Source organism: Cylas formicarius, unplaced genomic scaffold, assembly GCF_029955315.1.
Source record: "Cylas formicarius isolate icCylForm1 unplaced genomic scaffold, icCylForm1.1 PGA_scaffold_12__32_contigs__length_19106922, whole genome shotgun sequence".
NCBI classification, from domain to species: domain Eukaryota; kingdom Metazoa; phylum Arthropoda; class Insecta; order Coleoptera; family Brentidae; genus Cylas; species Cylas formicarius.
The window spans coordinates 5,745,608-5,759,666 of record NW_026844225.1 but is presented as its reverse complement, the minus strand read 5'-3'; positions in this window follow the sequence as shown (position 1 = coordinate 5,759,666).

The window sequence follows — 14,059 nt, the reverse complement described above, 5'->3', positions numbered from 1 at the left end:
ATATATATATATATATATATATATATATATATATATATATATATATATATATATATATATATATATATATATATATATATATATATATATATATATATATATATATATATATATATATATATATATATATATATATATATATATATATATATATATATATATATATATATATATATATATATATATATATATATATATATATATATAGTTAATTTTCTTAACTTACGATAAATAGGTAAATAGGCATGTGTTTAATAAAACTTAAATATAATTCCTTTTGTCTCTAGATTCATTCACATCACGACTCCTAGTGGTCCTAGCACCATCATTACCATAATATGAGAGAAACAGAAGACAAATTGAAAAATACTGATATATATTGACATTTTAAAGATCATTTTGACAGTTAAAATGATGGTTTTATCTACTTACTAATTATTGTTTTAGTATTATTAATAAAAGTGCACTTACCACGCCTTAAAGTTCAATTTGAATATGAAATGAACAAATGAATCTAATGTACTTTCTTATAAATGGTATTCATATGTTTTAAGACCCGAATGCCATCAAGCCACTTATATATTCTTAACATACAAACAAATCATTAAAATTAATAAACGTGTATTTCGCTTAAATAAGAGTGTGAGGTTTCAGAAAACACATTTATTTGAACCAAACAAACATTTATTACCTGGCCAAGAAAATGAGGTTAAGCATTTATTTGAACAAATATTTGTTTGATAGAAACAATTTCAGTATAAATTATTCAAAAACAGTTTTCCAAAATTTTAAATAAATAATAATTTGGCCATTATCAAACAATAATTTTTTTAAAAATAATTCCAAATTTTTTGGGACCATATATTTTTTCAGTAATATGACTGTATGCATCAAAAAAATTACCCGTAAACTAAATTTATTCCACTATATAAAACAGTTGAACTGTCTTGCGCTTGCCAAGGTTCATGTTTTCATTTATTTAAAGGAGCTACCTACAGAAATATAAGTCAGCTTAATGCCACGGCAATAGGAGAAAATGGAAAAATAAGGTTTAAAAAAGCAGTAAATAAATGCAATGCGAGAAAATTCAAAGTGATGAACGAAATTTCATTTCCAATTGGGGAACGGCGAACGCGTATTGTATGACAACAATGCATGAAATCAACACTTAGGGTTGAATGGAATCGCTCTAATTTTGCACGGACTCTGTCCGATAGTTTTGGAAATAATAATAGAAAGGTGATAAATTTAACAATCGATGCGCTTAATTTCAATTTTCCCGTGACTGGTTTAATGACTCCGAATTTAACAAATGACGATTTGTCATTCGGAAACATTCGATTTACTCATTACAAGTATGAAAATATTTTGCTCTAAACAATTTAAGCTATAACGCATTAATCGCCTGTCCCTCTGAATTGAGACACCAGAAAATTTAACTTGATAACGCTGCTATTAAGGACTAAACCTCGAAGCAGATTTTGGCCGACATTTGGTGTCTAAAAGGGACAGTTCATTAGGTTGCTTGAAACCCTTCAACTACTTAACTGGTCGAAACAACAAATTTGTCTTGTATTCACGTATTAGCATCTATATTTTTCTTAAACACAACGTTGGGAGAATTTTTGTTCTGTTTAATAAAATTAAATACTATAAGAATTATATTTATTTTGACATCGATATACCAAAGGTACAGGGTGAGTCAACGATGGAGTAACGTTCATCATCGGTATATGGTAAATACAAAAGTTGTAAACATTCTTAGCATGCACAATTTAAAATTATTTTTAACTTATTATTAATAATTAATTAATACTAAAACCTAATAGTTTTTCCAATATTTCAATTTTTATAAAAAAAAATAACATTTTAATACTTGCTAAAAAATTATGATATTTGATATTAGCCTTATTCAAAAATATGTGCTACGAATTTTCTTTATTTTTAATACTTTGCAATTTTTTCTTTCACTTTCCCAATATTTACCCTTCTTTCTAACTAAGACCGTGCTATGATATTAGTTGGCCATGACTAACCAACAGGGTTCTTTCTCTTAAGATTAAAAATTGAACAGGAGCCATAGATAAACCGATCCTTTTCTGTGAGTAATGATTATTTAAAAATTATCGAAATTCTTGTAACCACACATGTTGGATCTCAATGTAATATGTTCTTTAAGAAGTTGAGGTAAATCATTCTGAAAAAGTTTAAATATCCACAGCACGTATTAAATGACCAATGGTTTTGGTTTTCCACTTTCAGTACACAGAATGCATTACCATTGCTATGAAAAGTAGCTTCATCGGATAAAACATTTGAATCTGGCTTTACCGGTTCATTTAGAATAGTGCTGAAGTTTACCTTTTCCTCAAAATCACGGTCTAGAAGTTTTTGGTGTAGTTCCCTATGGAAGTGTCTTCTAGTGGTGCGATTAACGGTTGATTGAGATGTATGACATAAGCCAGCTACTTGACGGCTACTGACCGGGGGATTTTCTTGAATTTGAAGTAAAATTTCCAATTCTTTTTCATTACTGATTATATTTCGGTTTTCAAATTCAATAGTACCACTAGCATCAAACTGTTTCATTAAACACTGAAAAGATTGTCTAGGTAGTAGATGTCTATTAGGGTATGGTCTGTTCAAAGATATAAGAAAGTGACCAATTGCTTTTGAATGCGATTATCCAAGGGTGGTCATTATCATACAATGCAACAAGATTATTACCTAAAGTTTCGGAATTTAAATTCAGGTAAAATTGTGGTTCGTAATAGAAAATTATTTTATACCTACCTGTGTTTAATATTTTTTGGTTTGGTATACTACTTAGTTTAAGTTTATTAGTAATCATTCTTATTTCGTGTGTAATACAGCATGTATTGAATGATGCAAAATATGTGCGAGTCTAGTGTATCTCAGGAGATGCTCCCGCCCAAATGTAGAAAACACTATTCTATTGAGACTAGGGAAGTTATAAACAATGTTTATTTGACTCTCATTGAACGTGGTACCAGCAAGCAAGCATCTTTAGAAGAAACGGCCACATTGACGAAAATCCCAACATCAACTGTATGGAAAATTATGAATAATCCCATTTCAGCGAGGAAAAAAAGACGCGATGCTGACATTTTCGCGAGTGTAGATGAAAGTGATCAAGATGTAATACGGCTTAAAATTTACCAGTTATACGAGGAACAAAGCGTGCCTACATTAGATATCTTAATTACGAGGCTTGAAAAAGATAAAAAAGGTGTTAAATGTGGCAGAACTACCTTATGGAAGTGTATTCAACACACGACTGGAATATCTAGAAAAAATTAGGATTTACAGAGAACAACAAAGGCCAATTATTTACTTGGATGAAACCTGGTTCGACACTTATAATACTTCGAAAAAGGGTTATGTTGACTCAACTGATAAGTGTAAAACAAACGCGCCATCAAACAGAGAATAAAGAACAAAAAATAGCTATTTTGCACGCTGGCTCTAAAGATTCCAAATGGACTTTCTCTGTCTGCGAAAAATATTAAAAATTCTTCTCTGGATTACCATGAAGACACCACCGCTGATTTATTTTACAGTTGGTTTAAAAACAAACTAGTTCCAAACATTCCTCCTAATAGCAATATTGTAATGGACAATGCAATTTATCACAGTAGACAGTTGACTAAAACCCCTTCCTCATGTGACACAAAAGCAACAATCCAAAACTACATGTATAATAACGACATTTATTGTTACGAGGATTATACCAAAAAGCAATTAATTGAGGTTCTACAAAGCTTGAACCTACAAAAGGAATACGTCTAGGGCATACAGTTTTAAGGCTTAACACTGTATATTTAATCCCATTGAACATGTTTGGCACCAACTGAAATCTGCCATTTGTCGTAACAATGTTTTTCCTCGTGTTAACTCCAATGTCCTCAAACTTATAGAAACCGAATTTTTAACATCCCTCCACAAAGTTGGGCAAATTCTGTTAAACATATAGAAAAAGCAGAACAATCGTATATCCATATTGCAAATAATATAGAACAAATAATGATGTATATAATAGTGATACTGATATATTATGTGAATAATTTTAAGTAATTTAAGTAGGTAATAAAAATAATTTGCAATTTTATTTTAGATTTAAACATAAATACATACATAAATAAATAAATATTGTTTAGTATCTTTCCTAACAAAACCCCAAATAATTCAATTCTAAGCAAAGGACGGACCTGTTCGGCCATATTTCATTCTTACAGCTTGCCCGAGTCTTTCCTTAATTCGTATCAGTTAGTCACTTTCTTATATCTATGATCAGACTTTACTTCTCCTTGTAAAGTGTTACTACCAACAAAGTTTTTTTTTTCGCCTCACCCATTAAATAAATCATATCAATTAAAATCCATACTTAGTTTTTTTTTCAACTTACTAGATAATAAATTTTATGAATTTATTTACTCAGTTGCCAGGTAAAAATTTGACACTGTCATTTCCAAATGACAACGTCAAATATTTCAAAAGTTAAAATAAATCGCAAAGTATTAAAAACACGTATATGACTTAGTTAATGAAAGTTGTAGGTTCATGTAGATCTTTCAGAATAAATAATAATATATATGGTGTGCCGTTTAAGTAAATCGAGATTTTTTCATTTTAAAATTATCCAAATATACTCGTTTATTTTCAACATCCTGCAACATCTAATTCAAATTCCGTTGCATATATGTATCTTTTATGTCATCTTCGAATAACGCTGATATAAATTATGAGTGATATACCTTAAAAAATAATAAAATACTTTTCGAAGTGTGAAAATTAATATTTTTTAAGAAAAATTAAAATACTGGTAACATTACTACCTTAGGTATGTATTATTATTAACAAAAAAGTAGAAGAATTTTAAAAGAAATTCATAACGAAATTTAGAAATAGAGTATTCCATTTTTAAAAAAATGTATGTTTTTTGAATCACTCTGTATACTTCAGAGGAGTTAAGGGTATTTGGAGAGGTAGTACCTTTGTTCCAGGATAACTGGCGCACTGGTCCTTACAAAACCCAGGGCTGGATGATGCGATGTTAGCTTTCTTAAGGAAGCCTTGAGCCTCTCTCCAGTCAAGACCGTACAGCATGGTAATGACCAATACCAAGATGAGGCGCAAAACAAAATTATTCTGGACCGGTGCATTGCACACACATCATAAGTGTGACTGTAGCAGTTTGAACAGTTATGGTACTGCGATGAGGAAGGCAACGGATAACCACCTCATTATTATCTTTCCTAGTGCCATTATCATGGTATCAAACAAAATACAAATGGACCTCAGTCCTCGGCGGAACTTGGATGGTCAGGGAGTGCGAAGAATACCCGGGTTAACTATGAGAGTTGCTACATGGAACGTAAGAGGTCTTCATGCACCGGGAAAGCTGTTAATGTTAAAGTTTTGGGTGTCAGCGAAAAAGGCAGATATGAACAAAATAGGGGCTTTTGAAAGATGGTGTTATCGGCGAATGTTGAAAATATAATGGACAGACAGGGTTTCCAATCTGGAACTGCTGTAGAGAACCGAGAAACAGGAGAAAATAATTAACTCTCCAAAAAGAAGAAAATTGTAATACTTTGGCCACGTGATCAGAGGACCTAAATATGCGATGCTACAGAACAATGTGGAAGGAAAGATCAAGGAAAGAAGGAGTCAAGGGAGCTCAAAACCTAAGGGAATGGTTTGGATGACATCAAACCAACAATTCAGAGCAGCTGTTAACAAGATTAGGATAGCCATGATCCAACCTCCGTTAGGAGAAGGAACGAGAAGAAAAAGAAGTATACTTCAAGGTAATTTAAAATTGTGCATCGTAACAATCTTTACAATTTTTTGAATTTACGACTTTCTCATAACTTTTCAAATCAATGAGATAATGAACTTTACGTTGTACGTTGATTCACCCTGTGTCAATATCGATTTTTCCTTAACCAGTGGCACGGAATTTTTACTCAACACAGTAAACAACAATCGCTGAACAGCATTTAAATGCAAAATATGTTTAGGCAAGTCGGAAACTTCCGTTGTTGCGCTTTTAGCTGCATTTTACGCATTCGGCAAAGGTTGGAGTGTTTCAGATTGTGGAATCGATACCTTTTAATTGCACGTTAAAGCGACTGGCCGCACCTGATTAAATTACAGTCCGACGATCGCCATTTTCGTTTAGTCTTTAAGACAAAAAAAAACTCGCCACCACGGTTATAAACTTCGAAAATTTAATTAAAACCCCGCGAGATTCGCCCCTTTATCGAGTTTCATGTGCTTTACTTGTGGTCCATAAAAAAAAAGGAAGAAAAGCACACAAAAAATTGAACTTCAAAAACATTTAAACAATGTTACATGCCTATTTTTGAAAATTTTTGAAAATATGAGACAAGCAGTGATGCAAAAAATTGGTTATTAACAAAATATCTTCGAATAGCCATACGTCGACGGTTGGAAAGAAAATATTATTTGCAGGCGATGGGGAATAAAAATTGGCATGAATTCATTGAAAAGAAAACATTGGCCCGTCGGAATTTGAATCGGTTCAGTCGAGCAGCTTATCGAACCATGTGTTTTCAATATTAATCTTTCCAAACTACAGCTAAGCGCCGCGCGAAGCGCATGATTTTCAATTTCGATTCTCCCTCCCCAACGCTTTTTGCTTCAGGCGATCTTGTGCAATTTCTTGCCGTGCTTGTTCTATTAATATTTCTTTATGTAAGAAATTAATTAATGATTTCGATTGGGGTTGGGAAAAAAAGTTAATAGGCATTTTCTAAATTTAAACGTAGAAACAAAATGTGCTCGAAATGTTCAATCAATAAATTATGAATCCCAGCAGAAAACGTTTTGTAATTAATTTCTTTAGGTTTGACACGAACTACACACCTCTTTGACATTGCTAGTCTAGCTATACAGCGTGTTCAAAATGCTATCTAATCGAAACTGCAAAACCAGCCCCGAATTCGGACCAATAGAATAAAAACGCCGAGCTTTACGGTGCCTAATGATTTCGATTTTGTTTAATTAGTTCCCGTTTTTATTGTCAATATGTATTCTACCCGGAAGGGATAACGACGGCGCACTGGAAAATTGAAAATAGCGAAAAAATGCGGAGCGCACGCATCGATGGCCACTCAAAATGTCCTCATCCGAAAAATCCAGTCTAGTGTGTTAAATGATAAAGTTATTTTCAAACGTTTTTGATTGGTGTGAAAACTACGGTTCAACTACGATAACGACATTTATTTTATAAATAAAAGTTCAAGTTGGAATACGGGAGCTAATTTAATTTAGCTAAAAGCGACAATGAGGTAGAAGAATGTAATAAAAATATTTTGCTTAAGTAAGGAAAAATTTAAGAAATAAGTAACATAGTGGATGGAAGACAGACGATACTACGATTGGTTGCTTGGAACTATTATTCTAGAACAGACGAAACAATGTGAATTATTTATTGAGTTGCCATCGAATAGACGCGAATGAAGTTAATATTCTGCCTCTCGGTGACCGAGATAGTTTTATAGGTTAATCGTACTATTTCCGATAAACAACAAAGTCTATGCGGACTGCCAAATAAATTCTTAGCGTTCCCAAGAAAATCGGTCTCGCTATAAACGCGGAATACATCTCCCCATGCACCATACAAGTTTACTTTCCTGGAATGAATTCCATTCATAGTCTCACAACTATTTAGGTAATGCGAATTACGTTAAATTGCACAGGTTTACAACTTTACCAACACAACTCTAGTTTCGTCGTTAACGATTGCCGATTCAATTTAGTGAATGAAACTTTTTCCACAAATTGTGACACTTCCGTTGCCTCGTTCAAGAACTCTATAGTAACCAAGGATTAAGCATTCAAAAGTTAAAAAATACGATCCGAGATTTATATGGAAATTATCATTTTACAAGTTTTCATTTACATTAATGAAAGGAAATCCGGGCGAGAGGAAGATCTTTTTACGTCCTTATTTTTGGTCCTTAATTAATTATGCAAGCAAAACTTAGCAGATTTTAATCATTTATTATACTTTGTCTGGCGAACTTTTTCTAAACGCTTCTTGATCTTGATGGTCAACAACAATAAGTTAAATAAACTCACTCAATATTCTACTTTTTTCAACTGTAAATATATAATAGATACAAGGAAATAAAAATTCACGAATTAGTTACTCCCAAACATCCCATTGATATCTATATTCGTAGGCTTCCGATCGCCCAGTTTTTTACATGTTCACAAGAATACAGTCGAACATAAAAATTGATAGAAAGTTATGGCACAAATACGTTATTTCCAATACGATGCTCTAAGGAAACCCCATTTGAGAATCTGCGTATTCTGACCGTAAATACTACTAAATCCTGACAGAGATCCCCGCAAGCATTACTGGTTTCGAAAATGGATGTTTTTACCTTAGTTTAGAACCGAAGCAAGGACATTGGTGACAAGAAAAACACGGAATAGACGGATCTCAACAAGAAATTCATTAGCAGTTTATATTATTGTATTTGTTTAAATTAAATTTGAAGATATAACTGTAGCTCCCAAACACTGACAACAATAAAATTCATAATATTTAGTGTAGAATGTTCTCGCGGTTTTGTAAAAACATGTAATAGTAAAACAATAATAATATAGTATTGTGCACTGTTAACTATGTAAAAGGTAAACAATTACCAGATATTAACATCGAAAAAGCTGAGTAAGTAAAGGAAAAAGTTATACACGGAAATTGAATAAAAAAAATGAATGGATTGGTGATGTAACGAAAAAAATGCTGTATACTGTTTTCCCTTCTTAATTTTTGGTGGCGATGAAGCTTGGACTGATATAAAGGTGATCAATCTGGAGCATTTAAGTTTGAAAATAAAAAGACGGAATTTACGTTATTATGGTTAACCAATATTAGATTCTGCTTATTGGGAAAATTGTGTCAAAGAATAACAACAAAACAAAACAAAAGCTTTCACTTGTATTAAATTTTGCTGAGCTTTTGAATTGGCGAAAGCGACACTTCTGAGAATCCCGGGATATTTCGTGGACTTACTAAATGAACTAGATACAACTCTAAGTGATCACCTAAAGAATTATTCGATACTAAAGGGTACTCCCAAAGAATTTCAGAATGATCTTCACGAACAAATAATTGAAGAAATTAATAAATTAAGGCAAGGTAAGTAAATCTAAACTACTGAAGGCTAAATATGCATTCAAGAGGCAGCGGCACAAAAAAATTCTCTTATTAATTTTAATTTAACATTGTCACATAATATGTTCAATTTATTTTCCTCTATATTCCTTCATGTCGGATTCTAGGTTTAGTGTAATAATGTGCTGAACGAACCACGTTGGTATATTTACTTAATTCAATAAAGACGTTATTATTATTATTATTATTATTATTATATTTATTATATTTAGCCTTTGGCATGTAGGGCTCACTTTTGAGCTGTAAGTTGTAAAAACATGAAACTCGCTAAAGTCTTCGTCAACGTCAAACCGTCGCGATTCTTAGCCTAGTGGTTTCCATTGTTGTCGACATTTTGGCGGATGGGCGTGAATACTATTTACTTCTGCAGGTAGCGTCGGCTTAGTTTTGCATAGTTTAACGCTTAACGCTATAAAATGAGTATTTCGAGACCTATCAAAAAACGCCTTTCCCAAAATACAACCACTACGTAATATAAAACGTGTTTCGAACCTTAGCGGTAGCCGTGTTGGGCAAAGTGGTGACCGCTGCGGCAGCCATTGTCGGTGCATAGCTGGAAACGGTAAACGGCACGAACAACATAGGAGTAGTGGATGGTTGCACCTCCGACGAGTTACGAATGGTGGTGGCGGTATCGTTACTGGTGTTCCCGCTGCACTTGCACGCTGCAACAACTACCTGGGTCGGTTGTACCACGGTAGTCTGAGAGGCAGTTTGTACAGGCGGTACCTGGACCGGGATTTGTACCGACTGCGGATAAGGAACGGGGCGATTTCCTGAATCGGTAAACCGATGATGCGTATTCCGCACCGGTCCGCTCGTGTTGGTCTGGGGCTGCCAAACGGCGCAGGGGTATACGCCGACTAGGCTATAGCCCACTAATGCTGGTGGCGGAGCCAAGGCAACGGTTGACTTGAACCGGAACAATTGAAACCTGCTGCCGCCGGAACCGCAGCCCAAGATATATGTCGACTTCCGGTCACTCACACTTCCCCTACCGCGCTCGTCATTCACGTGATTGAAATGCGTGGAAGCGATGCGTATTCACACTGTTGAACATGTCACGTGCACCACGTGGTTCGGTTTTCGTTTACGCGCGACGATGAAGAAATTTAAAACGCAGTCGGCGAAACCGACAGACGTCGTCGAGATCGTCACGACGAGCGTCGGGCTGAAGGCAGGTGGAGGAGCAACGACGGCCCGTTTGAGGTCACAGTCGCGCGATAAATAAGCCGCTATAGAACAGAACAGGCCGCCAAAGTCGAACGGCCGTTACCAAAGCCGGAGGCGGCAACGCGCGCTGGCTGTGGCGGAACTATGGACCGAGGAGGCGGGCGTGTCACAACCCCCCTAGGCCTAATTCATACGAATACTCTCCGCACCCGATATTTACTTATTATTTTCTAGCGTTTTGTGGCAATATGCGGCTGCCCACCCTCACAGATCGCACGTCGAATTGGAATAAACAATCCGCATACAAATTTATTTATTTATAAACAAGTCTTTCCTACAGACAGACGCGGCTGTCCCATAAACGCAAGCAGGTAGTTGAAATTATGCATTACGAGCAAAACCCAAATTAAGAAATAAAAACAGTTTTTTATTGCAATATATAATTCCGTGTCGTTTAAAAGCTTTGCAGCTCAGTTAAGATACGGAAACTCGTATTCGTATACTTTGAATAATATCTACATTCAACGAACGCCTGCCTGTTTCGAAAAACGTAAGGATTACATTTTTCCCAAAACGAACTGAGAATTAATCAAGTTACATTGTTACTTACTTAAACACAGAATAGAGCAATATTTGTTCTACGATTTTCCAAAGACTGCATACCATATAAATGAAGGTTTTCACTATAACTAACAAAATGTCTATAAAATCTATAATTTAGAGCATTTACAAATTTGCACTGTACACCCATTTTGGTCGCGACTGAGGGGTATGTCCGTTGTTAATGAAGATAAAGCCTTGCGTATTCGGAAACTTTTGGTACTTTTTTGTAAAACGAAAGATGACGTTAACAAAATTTTCACGAACTGATTAATTTTTAAAATACCGCGTGATTTTGGAAATTTGAAGTTTTAGGACACCCCTCGTATCTCGGGTATCCTATGAAATGTCGGAACGGTGAAAAGCGCATCCGATATAGATTTTTACGTAGAATTCAGTGCGTAGTGAGTCTTTTTCTAAATGGTTTGAAAAAAAAAAGTTTGATTTGATTCCGCTTGGTATAAGCTTTTCTAAAATGTATACATAGTATAGCGTTAATTGAACTGAGGTGGCGTTTACTTGATGAAAATCCATTTAACAAAATAAATAAGAACTAAAAGTTCAGATTTTCACGAAATTATATATTTTCATATGACAATTGTTTGGACAACACCGTATCTTTATCAAATGATTAAGGGTGTTGTCGAAACAATTGTCATGTGAAAATATATAATTTCGTGAAAATCTGAACTTTTAGTTCTTTTTTTTTAGTATGGGGTTATTTGTATAAATGACCTCATAAAAATTATATTTTTAAATTTTCGTCAACGTATTTCCGGTAGGCATTCGAAAAAGGATTTATTAAATATCTAAAATAGTTACCTTATTTATTCTTGACAATACTTACACAATAACTTTTATAATTTGCATGAAGCCAATTTAGTTTAATATAAATATTTTATTTGTAACATTTCACATAGCTTTATCGCCTATATAATAGTAAAAAAGATAAACCAAAACGAGAACTTATATATAAAATCAATTATTTAATGATAAGGAAAATAAAAATTATTAAATATTACCATTTTTTGCAAATCTGAACATAATTAATTATTTTAGTTTATAAAGCTAAAAAAACTCTTTCAAATGTCGACCATTTTCTCTAACGCACACAGTTTAGATCCTCTCCAAACCTTTCAGAATAACAAGTTGTCTAGTATTATGCAGGTGTATTCTACAAAAAAGTTTGTTATCGTGAGGGATTGTAATGCATCAAAAGTAAAGTGGGTATTTGACTGTAGTGCAACAATGTAAAACATTATTGCTAACAATTTTATGTACTTAAACCCGTTAGTAATCCGTAAACTAAATCCAAAATTCTTTCTTTAATAAATAAAATGCAGTGACATTTCACATAGTTAAACAAATCTATTCAAAATTTGACAAATCTCTCTGCAGCCGAGTCAACCAATTTTTAAAATTTTAAATCATCTGCTTACAAGTAAGTACTATATATAAAACACTGGCCAACATTATACAGGAAAATGGCAAACAATAACAGATACAAGTGCGATCCCTGAGGTATCCAAGCGGTTATATTTGTACTCTTTGAATTTATCCCATTCACAACAATATACTGAGATCGTCCTCACAACTAACTCTTACTTGTGAATAGAAATACTATAAAAGCTGCGTGAATTGATCGCCACTACATTATAGTTACAGTGTATATCGACCACATGTTACACAGTTAAACAAACTAGATATAAATAAAGACCCTAGGCCAGACAAATTTCCTTTTTTAAATCTTGTGCAGAATATCTGCTGCTGCCGCTATTTTTAATCTTTAATACCTGACTATTTGAAAATGTACCAAGAGTAGTACCTGTTTATAAGAGTGGCAATAAGATTGATTTTATAAAATGTCGACCCATGTCAATTCTTCCTATTCCGTGCAAAATCCTTGAAGCAATTATAATAGAGGAGTAATTTTTTAAACTTGGGTAAGTACTTGATAAAACGCAACATGGCTTTTTTATGGGTGGGATCGTGGCTAGTAATCTCTTATTGTATATTGAGGATGTGTCGCATGTGAGGCGTTAGATAATAGGACGGAAATGGATGCCGTTTAGTAGCACAACATCCTATAACGTTAGTAAAACTTAAAAATTTCAGTGTTCACGGCTGTCTTTACAAAATTCTCCAATCATACATTAATTCTAGGATTCAGTATGTACAGTTAAATCTACTGATATCACGTCTGGTATACATCAGGAATAGCTCTTGAGACCGCTGCCGTTATCTTTGTTCATATCGAGAGTAAATGTTTTCGTCTAGCAAAATTTATTTGATATACTGATAATCAAAAGTCGCACGAGCCTTTTAGGATGATCGATAACTATCGCTAGTTTCAGGCGGACCTTGAAAGTTCAAATGTTGAAATGTTCAAAAATTCAATTGTAAGTGCAGCACGGCAGGGATCTTGGAAAAGCTATAGATACAAAACTAAATTATAAAATTCATATAGAGAATATAGTGAAAATAACGTGTAAGATTTTGGCTTTTATTTTACAGGTTAGCAAAAAATTTCAAGATGCTGCTGCTATTTTGAATTTGCCAGTGTGATATGGAATCCCCAATATCATAAGTATGTAAACATGGTTGGAGACATTCAAAAAAAGGTTATTTTTTACATAAAATTTAGATATAATCGCAATCTACTGGGTGTATCGTATGAAGTATGCATTGACTTGTATCATATGTTGAAATGATCTGTCAGGCGAATACAGTATCATTTTTGTGCAAAATATTCTTAAACACAAAGTGGAATGTCCAAAACTGTTAGAGAAAATTATCTTTTAACGGTAGGATGGTAATAACTAGAACGTCTGCTTTAATAATTAATTTTTGAAATATTAACCCCTAAAGTTGATCTCTAGAAAAAATATTAATGATCTATTTATTTTTTTTAAATTTTTATATTTTCCGGAATGGATATCGTGTTTCTTATTACTTTTTAGGAATTTTTTTATCTTGAAATCCTTCGTTAAGTGTCATGAATAAATATTATCTAGGTTGTTATGTTAAGTGCTTAGTGTTTTAAATTAT